This window comes from Cervus canadensis, chromosome 29, assembly GCF_019320065.1.
Source record: "Cervus canadensis isolate Bull #8, Minnesota chromosome 29, ASM1932006v1, whole genome shotgun sequence".
NCBI classification, from domain to species: domain Eukaryota; kingdom Metazoa; phylum Chordata; class Mammalia; order Artiodactyla; family Cervidae; genus Cervus; species Cervus canadensis.
The window spans coordinates 17,387,337-17,399,454 of record NC_057414.1 but is presented as its reverse complement, the minus strand read 5'-3'; the positions used below and the strand labels follow the sequence as shown (position 1 = coordinate 17,399,454).

At 38.6% G+C, this 12,118-nt stretch overlaps 1 protein-coding gene and 1 non-coding gene across 2 annotated transcripts in view; both read right to left on the bottom strand.

Moving 5' to 3' along the window:
• Positions 1-12,118, bottom strand: part of LOC122431006 (glycerophosphodiester phosphodiesterase domain-containing protein 4-like) — a 108,836-nt gene that overhangs the window by 37,667 nt on the left and 59,051 nt on the right. The gene's annotated exons all lie outside the window — the stretch shown is intronic.
• TRNAE-UUC lies at positions 6,372-6,448 on the bottom strand. The gene has a single exon. It is a non-coding gene; the product is annotated as a tRNA-Glu (tRNA).

Here is a 12,118-nt window from a genome sequence, read left to right as displayed (position 1 = left end):
GTTCTATAAAACATAAACAGTTCCTTATCCAGGGTTCAGCAAACTTATGTGTCAAGAGACAAGTGTCAAATATTTTTTTCCTTTGTGTGAGACAAAGGTCTGTCTCAACTACTAAACTATTACAGTGCAGAAACAGACATAGACAATTCATAAGTGAATAAGCATGGCTGTGTTTCAATAAAAATTTATTTACTGACACTAAAAACTTGAGTTTTATTGAGCTGTACACATCATGAAACATTATTCTTCTGATTTTCTCCAGTGATTTAAAAATTCAAAGACCATATACAGCTCTCAGGCCACACAGAACAGCTGCTGGGCTGAATTTAGACAGTAGGCTGCAGTTTGTCAGCTCCTGATCTAGGCCATGATATAAGGTTGGGCAAAAACTTCATTCAAGATTTGCGCAACATCTTACGGAAAAACCCAAACCAACTTTTGGGCTGATATTGGCTAAGGAAGAGACATAACATAATGAGAGATTATGAATCATGAAAAATTATCAAAAACCAACCAACTAAACAAAATTAAGATGATTTCTGGGAGCCTCCACCACAGCCTCAGCCACAGGCACTATGGCTTCTGGAGTAACGGTGAATGATGAAGTCACCAAAGTTTTTAACAATGTGAAAGGCTCCCAAAAGTACACCTTTAAAAAGTAAGATGATTTATGCTAGCTCTAAAGATATCACTAAAAAGAAATTTACATCTATTATTAAACATGAAGTGAAGAAGTGAAGTGAAAGTCGCTCAGTCTTGATCAACTCTCTGCGATCCCATGGACTACACAGTCCATGGGTTCTCCAGGCCAGAATACTGGAGTGGATAGTCATTCCCTCTCCAAAGGATCTTCCCAACGCAGGGATCAAACCCAGGTCTCCCGCACTGCAGGCAGATTCTTTACCAGCTGAGCCACAAGGGCAAGTAAATGGCTTGCACAGTCTTAACCACTGGACTGCCAGAGAAGTCCCAGCAAGATCTTTTCTGATCCACCTCCTAGAATAATGAAAGTAAACACAAAAATAAGCAAAAGGGGCCTAATTAAACTTAAAAGTTTTGCACAGAAAAGCACAAACAAAATGAAAAGAAAACCCTCAGAAAAAGAAAATATTTACAAATGAAGCAACCAACATGGTATTTATCTCCAATATATACAAACAGCACATGCAGTTCCATATCAAAAGAACAAACAACCCAAATCAGAAAATGGGTGGCAGATCTAAACAGACATCTCTCCAAAGACATGTGGATTGTTAAAAAGTACATGAAAAGATGCTCAGCATCACTAATTAATGGAGAAATGCAAACCAAAACCTGAATGAGGTATCACTTCACACTGGTCAGAATGGCCATCATCAAAAAATGCACAAAACAAAAAATGCTGGAGAGCATGTGGAGAAAAGGGCACCCTCCTCGACTGTTGGTGGGAATGTAAACTGGTACAGCCACTATGGACAACAGTATGGAGGTTCCTTAAAAAATGAAAAATAGAGCTACCATATGATCCAACAATCCCACTCCTGGGCATATATATAGGGAAAAATATGGCCTGAAAGGACACATTCACCCCAGTGTTCATTGTAGCACTGTGTACAATATTCAGCACACAGAAGCAACCTAAATGTCCACAAACAGGAACGGATAAGAAGATGTGGTACATATATACAATAGAATACTAGTCAGCTACAAAATGGAACAAAATAATGCCAGGCGCAGCAACAGAGACAGACCTAGAGACTGTCATACTGAGGGAAGTAAGCCAGAGAGAGAAAGATAAATATATGGTATTGCTTCAGTTCAGTTCAGTTACTCAGTCGTGTCCGACTCTTTATGACTCCATGAACCGTGGCACACCAGGCCTCCCTGTCCATCACCAACTCCCAGAGTCCACCCAAAACCATGTCCATTGAGTAGATGATGCCATCCAACCATCTCATCCTCTGTCATCCCCTTCTCCTCCTGCCCTCAATCTTTCCCAGCATCAGGGTCTTTTCAATTGAGTCAGCTCTTCACATCAGGTGGCCAAAGTATAGGGAGTTTCAGCTTCAAAATCAGTCCTACCACTGAACACCCAGGACTGATCTCCTTTAGGTTGGACTTGTTGGATTTCCTTATATGTGTTAAATAAAAAGCCCACAAATGAATTCATCTACCAAACTGAAGTGGAGTTACATATGTGGAAAATAAACTTATGGTTATGGGCTGGGATGAATAAATTGGAAGACGGACTGACACATTTTATTTGCTATTTTACAACTCATTTAATGGCAGAATACATAGTCCTTTCATGTGCATTTGTAACAATATAACAGGTCATATTATGAATCATAAAATAAATAAACTTCAATAAATATGAAAACATTCAAAGTATGTAATCAGACCAGAATAGCATTAAACTAGAAATCGATAGTGAGATAACTAGAAAATCTGAAAGCATCTGGAAATTTTAAAAGAAAATTTCTAAATAAACCATGGGCCAGATTTCCCTGGTGGTTCAGCAGTAAAGGATTCACCTGCCAATGCAGGAGATGTAAATTCAATCCCTGGGTCGGGAAGACTCCTGGAGAAGGAAATGGCAATTCACTTCAGTATTCTTGCCTGGGAAATTCCATGGACAGCGCAGCCTGGCGGGCTACTGTTCATGGGTCCCTAAGAGTCAGACAGGACTTAGCAACTAAACAATAACAATAAAGAAAATTTAAGGGAAATTTTTAAATATTTCAAAATAAATAAAAATTAAAATACATCAAAATCTATGACACAGTTAAGGTGGTATTAGAGGTAAATGTATAGTATTAAATGCTTATAACGGAAAGAAAAAATAACTAAAGTAACCTAAAATTGACCCTTTTGCAAACTACGTAAAACCTAAAATCAAACCCAAAGCAAACAAAAGAAAGAAAACATAAAGATCTGAGCAGAAATCAACAAAACCACATACTGCATCTCTAATAAGATCAATACAATGCACAGATCTCTAGGGCAGGGGAGGAAAGACAACTATAAATTATGAAAATCAGGAATTAAAAATGAAATATAACCATTGATCCCAAAGTCATTACAAGGATAATAAAAAATCTTATGAACAACTCTATATCCATTCATTCAACCACCTTGATGATACAGAGCCATTACTCAAAACACACAAACTATCAACAAATACTGGAAGAATTTCAGATGGCATAGGCTTTCAGTTCTAGAAATTCTATTCAGTTATTTTTATATCTTATGTCTCTCTCATTATGTTATTTTTCTTTAAATCCCTAATACACTTGGAATAGCTTTTGAAAACTACCTTTCTCTTAATTTTATCAGCTCTTTTTTTTTTCTGGATCTTTATGTGTAGTTTTTCCCTGGCTTTAAGCCACATTTTCAACCTTCTTCATACGCACAGTAATTTTACTACTGGATCTTATACACTGTAAGATGTCTGGGTATTGTTGTCTCTCCTAGTTTTGTTTTGTGTTTTTTTTTTTTTATTTTGGTGGTGGTGATTTAGTCACTAAGTTGTATCTGACTTTTGGGACCCCATGAACTGTATCCTGCCAGGTTCCTTTGTCCATGGGATTCTCCAGGCAAGAATACTGGAGTGGGTTGCTATTTCCTTCTCCTGGGTATCTTCCCAACCCAGAGATTGAACACAGGTCTCCTGCAGTGCAGGTAGATTCTTTACCAACTGAGCTACAAGGGAAGTGGTTTTTTTTGTGGGGTGGGGTGGGGTGGGTTATATTATGAACAAATCAATTGGATTTTTTTAAGTGGGTCTAAAATAGCCTTTAATTTAGAGCTGGTTTAGGCTTGTTACTATGGTATGACTTTTCTGGGGTTTCCACTGAAGTTCCCTCATGTCCATCTTCTAATATGGCTAGTTAGAACTTGAGTATCTTCCAGACACATGTGAGCTCTTGTTGTTCAGTCACTCAGTCGTGTCCAACTCTTTGTGACCCCATAGACAGCAGCATGCCTGGCTTTATTTTCTCGGGCTCCAAAATCACTGTGGACGGTGACTGCAGCCATGAAATTAAAAGATGCTTGCACTCTTTCCATTGTTTCCCCATCTGTTTGCCAGGAAGTGATGGAACCAGATACCACCATTTTCGTTTTTTAAATTTTGAGTTTTAAGCCAGCTTTTTCACTTTCCTCTTTCACTTTCATCAAGAGGCTCTTCAGTTCCTCTTCACTTTCTGCCATAAGGTGGTATCATCTGCTATATGAGATTATTGATACTTCTCCCTACAACCTTGATTCCAGCTCATGCTCACCCAGCCCGGCATTTCACATGATTCTGCATGTAAGTTAAACAAGCAGGGTGACAATATACAGGCTTGATGTACTCTCTTCCCAATTTGGAACCAGCCCATTGTTTCACGGCCAGTTCTAACTGTTGCTTCTTGACCTGCATACAGATTTCTCAGGAGGCAGGTAAAGTGGTCTGATAGTCCCATCTCTTTAAGAATTTTCTACAGTTTGTTTTATTCCACACAAAGGCTTTAGCATAGTTAATGAAGCAGAATTAGATGCTTTTCTGGAACTCTCTAGCTTCTTCTATGATCCAATGAATGTTGGCAATGGATGTGAGCTCTTGATGATGTTGTTGTTGTTGTTCAATCGCCTAGTTGTGTCTGGCTCTTTGCAACCTCATGGACTGCGGCACTTCAGGACTCCCTATCCCTCACTGTCTCCCAGAGTTTGCCCAAGTTCATGTTCATTGCATTGGTGATGCCATCCAGCCATCTCGTCCTTTGACGCCCTCTTCTTCTGCCCTCAATCTTTCTGAGAATCAGGGACTTTTTCAATGAGTCATCTATTCGCATCAGATGACCAATATACTGGAGCTTCAGCTTCAGCATCAGTCATTCCAGTGAATATTCAGGGTTGATCTCCCTTAAGATCGACTGGTTTGATCTCCTTGCTGGAGTCTTCTCCAGCACTATAGTTCAAAGGCATCAATTCTTTGGTGGTCTGCCTTCTTTACGGTCCAGCTCTCACAACCGTATGTTCTTAGAATGGTTCAAATAAAAGCTCCCTATTAGTACTTTGCCCAGCCTTGTAGAACTTCACCCTATTTCTGTGTCTCATAGATATTAACAACATATTCAAGCCAATCCCAAGCAGATTTCTAAAGGCCTTTCTCTGGAGAGCTTTCTCACTTTTGAACTTCATCCCTCAAAATTCCAGACACTCTGATCTCCCAAAAATCCAATCTCCTTCTCCTCAAATCCACAAGACAGCTATGCTTTCCTCCTGCTGTAAGACCTGGAAAGTACATCCAGGCAAAACACGAGGGCAATTATAAGGCTCTCCTAGTATTCCCTTCTCTCACGGGTCACAGTTCTGCACGGACTGTTTTCCAGTATCTAAGAATGACTATTTAAGATCTTTGGTTTAGTTTTCTAGTTGTTTAAGGCAGGAGAACACAACCAGCACCTGCAAATAGTCATGTCTAGAAGTAGAAATGTCCATGCTTCATATATAGCTCAACATTGTGCATTAAGCCTTCAATATGGGAGGAGTTGTTAAAAAGGGAAATTTTAAATTCTTAGTTAATACTGTGCAGGTAAAATGATAATAGAAATACATCTCAGAGATGGACAGTTTTTTTAACATAATAAAGAATGGATTGGAAGTACCAGGAGAGCTGTTAAGGTTCTCAATGCCCATAGTGTGATCTTCCTTTTTGGGTGGGTGGGGGTGCTGAGTGGAATGCAGGATCTTAGTTCCTTGACCAGGGACTGAACCTGTGTCCCCTGTATTGGAAGCATGAAGTCTTAACCACTGAACCAAGACAGAAGTCACAACATGTTCTTACTCTTAAGGGAAAGAGAAACAGACCAAATCTTTTGAAAATAGTTATGCATTATAGCCTATTGACAGGCTACTGTATTCTCCTTTCTGACACTGCTATTTACTATCATATAATAATCAAATTAATTTTAATTATCATGTGATTTCTGCTTTAGTCCCATGTTCATCTGAAGGTTTTTCCTACACAATACAGAACAGAAATAGGAAAAGTTAACCTCAAAATCATGTTTGAGAGGACTTTACAGATACTCTCTTGTCTACTGATACGCAAGGAAGAAACTCATGGAAACAGCTTTCCTAGTATAAGCTAACACTGCCATCTCAATTAGATACCAATCCAACTGATCAGAGGACTGAGTCAGAATTTCCAAGATTAAATTTTAGAGAGGAGCAGATAACTCCCCAGAAGTACATTGATAACCCTAGATATAGTAGGACATTACCTACAGCAGATTGAACAAACTGATGAGGGCAATCTAATCATGCATATTCATCTTTTCCTTTTGGAAACTGTTGGTACTCCTTTCTTCATATTTGGCCACATCGTGTGACTTGTGGGATCTTCGTTCCCTGACTAGGGATTGAACCCAGGCCCTCAGCAGTGAAAGTGCTGAGTCCTAACCACTGTACCACCAGGTGGGGATTCCCTGTTAGTATTCTTTTAAACATTCTACTTCCTCAGGGGTGTATGAGAAAACTCATTCTCTTTTGACATTTTTTTCTGTTACACTTGTGCAAAACATTCTTTTATTTAGTAATTTGTTCTCACCACCCCTCTGAATTCAGGTAAAATTTGCTTTTACTGAGCCACTATGTTTCATGGCAATACAGTCTTTAGCAAAAGCTGAAAATATGTACTCCTTTACACTGGGAGATATTGGAAAAATTGATTGTGTCATCAAGGTCATAACTGAAGGACCATATTTGAGAATACATGTCATTCAATCCGAAAGAACAAGCCACCCGTCCCCACTAAGGACACATGCATAACTGGTATTTGGAATCAAAGCCTACAGCTTTCCTAGGCAAACAGTTTGGTGTCCCTTGTTGTACTCTATCCCAGCATTATAGTAGGAAGAAAGATCACTGATTACCAGGAACAGGAGAGAGAAATTTGTCCACATTTGTAGGTATACATGTGAAACCTGATTCAAGTGAACTTCTCAAGTCATAGTAAGAATAAGAGTCTGGAACAGTAGGAACTATTTAAAATGAAATTCTAGATTCCCTATACATGCTCTAGACAGGACCTCATTTATTAAGCTTAATAGTTATTAAACACAATCTGAATCAAGATTTGCTGATTATACAACAATAAATATTATATATATTAACTGATCCTTTAAACTGCACTGGATGCAAATTAATAAGGTTAAATAACACAAAATCATAACAAGACCCTCCTCTAAATAATCTACAGAGGTTATTTATGAGCACAAGAGGGAACCTAAATTATTCAAAACTTAGAAATGAAGCATAAGTTCATTGTTGAACCCTCCAATATCATCGTAGCACACTGTTTAAACAAGCACACCTAAAGATCATCTGATGGGAATGTACCTTTCTTTGAATTGCTGTGTCCAATACTCTGGCCACCTGAGGCAAAGAACTGACTCATTGGAAAAGACCCTGATGCTGGGAGGGATTAGGGGCGGGAGGAGAAGGGGACGACAGAGGATGAGATGGTTGGATGACATCACCGACTCAACGGACATGACTTTGAGTAAACTCTGGGAGTTGGTGATGGACAGGCAGGTTTGGCGTGCTGCAGTTCATGGGGTTGCAAAGAGTCGGACATGACTGAGCGATTGAACTGAACTGAACTGATTTACAATGTAAAGTTAGATGTTGACTTCTAGAAAACTGATAAAAGAGGACAGGATTTTTGTCTAGTAGAGGTACAAATGAGTTTTCATAGAGAAGACAACTCTAAAATTAAGTTTTATCATCACAGAATGTATTAACTGAAACAATACACTAGGTTTGTATCCAACTTAGCAATGCAATTCTTAGCATTTCTTTGTTGCACTGAGAATTTTGCACGCTGGTTTCTCACTTTTCTCTTGACTGGGTTTCGTCATCCTGTTTGTTCCCATATTAATGTGCTAAATAAAACTTGTACCTAGTTCATTATCTTTATTCATGAGATAAATTTCTCTGTAATCTTGAGATTTATACTTTCACAAAAGGATATAAAAATGTTCCACACAAAGATTGGTTTTACTAAAAAATAGGAACTCAGCTGAGCTTCCAGGGATAATTCCCAGAACTTCAGTATCTATTTTTATTTCATTATAGATCAGATTAGGTATTTAATTTTCACAAGTATCTCAAGAATAGTAATTATACTGACAAATGATAATCAACTCACCACCACCATCAATCCATAACTATACACAACCAATAAAGAGCACCCAGGAAAACCTTCACAAACAAAACCAATTTCTTTACTGTGAAAAATTATCCAAATATCCAAATCTTTTAAATCATGTGCCAACACCACCTTGACTTCCTGCCTGCACAACATGGAATCAAAGAAAGCTCTACTATGAAACCTAAAAATAAAGCCTCCTAGATAATCATATTTAAGTCAAGCTTTCAGATACCCTTCAGTAACCAGAATAATCGAAAAACTAAACACTGTAAACTTACCACCTAAACAAGCTAAAATAAAACTATTAATCCTGTAAAATAAGCAAAACTTTCTAACAACAAATCCAATTCCATCACTTACAATAAGACTCTCACAAACCATACATTACACATCAGATTAATAACGGCCTTTTCATTTGGAATACATGTTTGTTAAAACATTACCTATGGCAAACTAGTGAAAGTGAAAGTCGCTCAGTCATGTCCGACTCTTTGTGAACCATGGTCTATACAGTCCATGGAATTCTCCAGGGGTAGCCTTTCCCTTCTCCAGGGAATCTTCCTGACCCAGGGATTGAACCCAGGTCTCTCACATTGTGGGTGGATTCTTTACCAGCTGAGTTACAAGAGAAAAGTTTGCTACATGGCAAACTAAGCCTATACTAAAGAAGCCTCTCAAGTCTGTATGTTTCTATTTATTCATGTATGATGAGATTTATATACAGAGCTTACACACACACTGAAACCTGGAATATCAGATGGTTACCACTATTTCACACATGGAAACAGCATTTGTAGGCTATATACTCATATGAGAATAAGTATTCTGAGGTGATACAGTCATTATAAACCAACATTTAGCTGTCCCTTATAGTAACACTTGTTAACAGAATGAATTTGAGGTGGATAGCTCTCTCTACCTAAGTCTTAACTTGTCACTTTTTAAACATGAAAAAGGATCAAGTCAGTCTTCAGGATTAACATGTAATATAAATAAAATTCCATTCCACCTAGAACATAAACAAGATTACCTGAAGATTTATTTTCCTAATTATACAATTATCTAATAAGAGAGCTATTACCACAGCTGACCCCCAAGTATTGTAGCTCTGCTGCCAGAGGCGCTAGCAATATGAATGCCTGCTGTCTGGCCTGCTCAGATATTTGTTGACAAAATCAAAGACTCAAAATGAGTATATCTGATTGGTAAAACCTAGGTTGCATGGATTCCCTATAAACATATGATAACCTGGAAAATGTCAGTTGTTTTTTCTTAAACTATCTTGAAAAGACAGGCTTGACTTTTTTACCCACTTTAAAACATTCAGGATAATTCTAAACTGTCTTATTTACACACTGCTGTGTAACATGTTTTCTCCTCATAACATGTTTTTCTGATTCTTTTCCCAGCGTATATCCCATCTCTTCTGTACCTCTCCTTTTGTCTCTCTCTCCTTCCCTTCCCCCTTCCTTCCCTCTTTCACAAACACACACACACACACACACACACACCTTCTTGCTTCACTCTACTGTAATATATGAAACCAACCACCATTATTGCCCACGGCTCCCCTCAGCAATAACCTTCTTTCAGATCAAATGATACCTTTGCATGAAGTTCTCCAATTCTCTCAGGTAGTACCACCTCACAAGGGCATCAAAATTATACTGTACACAGTGTATTTATTTCTAGGAATGTGACCATGCATAACAAAAAGATTCAGTTTTCTGACCTGGGAAATGTATCTTACCCATGCATCTGAAAACCACTTGCCCGCATTCAGAGTCGACAGGAAACTCCATTCAAAGAAGGAAGGGTTTCTACTGGAGGCATTTGGCATGACCTCCTTTATATTGGTTGTTCTTGTCAAGTCATAGTCATGCATGAGAAAAGGCACCCCATCAATACTGCAGGCATGGGGAGAAAAGGAAAATGGGAGAATTGGCAGAATACAGTCAACTTGGCAGACAGGGTTCTCAGAAAGCCCACCAAGGTCAGAAGTCTAACTAAGGTTCCTCACTCCCTCCCATATCACAACAAAGGACTAAGTGCCAATAATTTACATGATATCAGTATTTTTCTGCCCTAGGGATCTCTTTTTGAGGTGTGTAAATATCATATTATTTATGGTGAAAGTGTAGCTTCCCTATCCAGGGATTTTTTAGAATGAAGAAAAAGGTAATGACCTGAGAATAAGGCGAGTAGGGTAGGGATGAGGTAGGGCCCTGTGCTCCCCAGAGCCACACGAACCAGTTCAGTTCAGTCACTCAGTCCTGTCGACTCTCTGCAACACCATGGACTGCAGCATGCCAGGCCTCCCTGTCCATCACAAACTCCTGGAGTTAACTCAAACTCATGTCCATCCAGTCGGTGATGCCATCCAACCATCTCATCCTCTGTCATCCCCTTCTCCTCCTGCCTTCAATCTTTCCCAGCATCAGGGTCTTTTCAAGTGAGTCAGTTCTTCTCATCAGGTGGCCAAAGTATTAGAGTTTCAGCTTCAGCATCAGTCCTTACTATGAATATTCAGGACTGATTTCCTTTAGGATGGACTGGTTGGATCTCCTTGCAGTCCAAGGGACTCTCAAGAGTCTTCTCCAACACCACAGTTCAAAAACATCAATTCTTTGGCACTCAGCTTTCTTTATAGTCCAACTCTCACGTCCATACAAGACTACTGGAAAAACCATAGCTTTGACTAGATGGACCTTTGTTGGCAAAGTAATGTCTCTGCTTTTTAATATGCTCTCTAGGATGGTCATACTCTTCTTCCAAGGAGCGAGCATCTTTTAATTTCATGGCTGCAGTCACCATCTGCAGTGATTTTGGAGCCCCAAAAAAACAAAGTCTGTCAGAGTTTCCACTGTTTCCCCATCTATTTGCCATGAAGTGATGGGACCGGATGCCATGACCTTAGTCTTCTGAATGTTGAGTTTAAAGCCAACTTTTTCACTGTCCTCTTTCACTTTCATCAAGAGACTCTTTAGTTTGTCTCTGTTTTCTGCCATAAGGGTGGTGTCATTTGTGTATCTGAGGTTATTGATATTTCTCCCAGCAATCTTGATTCCAGCCTGTGTCTCATCCAGCTCTGCATTTTGCATGATGTACTGTGCATATAAGTTAAATGAGCGGGGTGACAATATACAGCCTTGATTTACTCCTTTCCCTATTTGGAACCAGTCTGTTGTTCCATGTCCAGTTTTTTTTTTTTTTTTTTTTTTTTTTTAATTTTATGAATACATTCTTTAATATGTATTTTTAACAGATAATGATGTTTTAAAACATAACCACAGTACCACTTACACACCCCAACAAAATAAAAATTCTCTAATATTATCTAATACTCTATCCACATTCAGTTTTTCTTCATTTCAAGCGTACATATTTAGCATTGATTTTTTTTAAATCACTATTCAGTTAAAGTCTACATGCTGCATTTGGTTGATGGATCTCTTAAATCTCTTTTAATCTATAACAAGTTTCCCTTCTTTTTTTTTTTTTTTTGATGTACATTTCTTAAATTTATTTTGGTCTTTTATTTTGGTCTATTTATTTCTTTTTTTTTTTTAATTTTTTTATTAGTTGGAGGAGGCTAATTACTTCACAACATTTCAGTTGGGTTTTTGTCATACATGATATGAACAGCCATAGATTTAACACTTATTCCCCATCCCCGCATCCCCCCCTCCCATTCTCCCTCTAAACACCCGATTCCTCTGGGTCTTTCCCAGTGCAACCAGGCCGGAGCTACTTGTCCATTGCATCCCACCTGGGCTGCGTGATCTGTTTCACCATAGATATTATACATGCTGTTCTTTTGAAATATCCCACCCTCACATTCTCCCACAGAGTTCAATAGTCTGTTCTGTATTTCTGTGTCTCTTTTTCCGTTTTGCATATAGGGTTATCGTTACCATCTTTCTAAATTCCATATATATG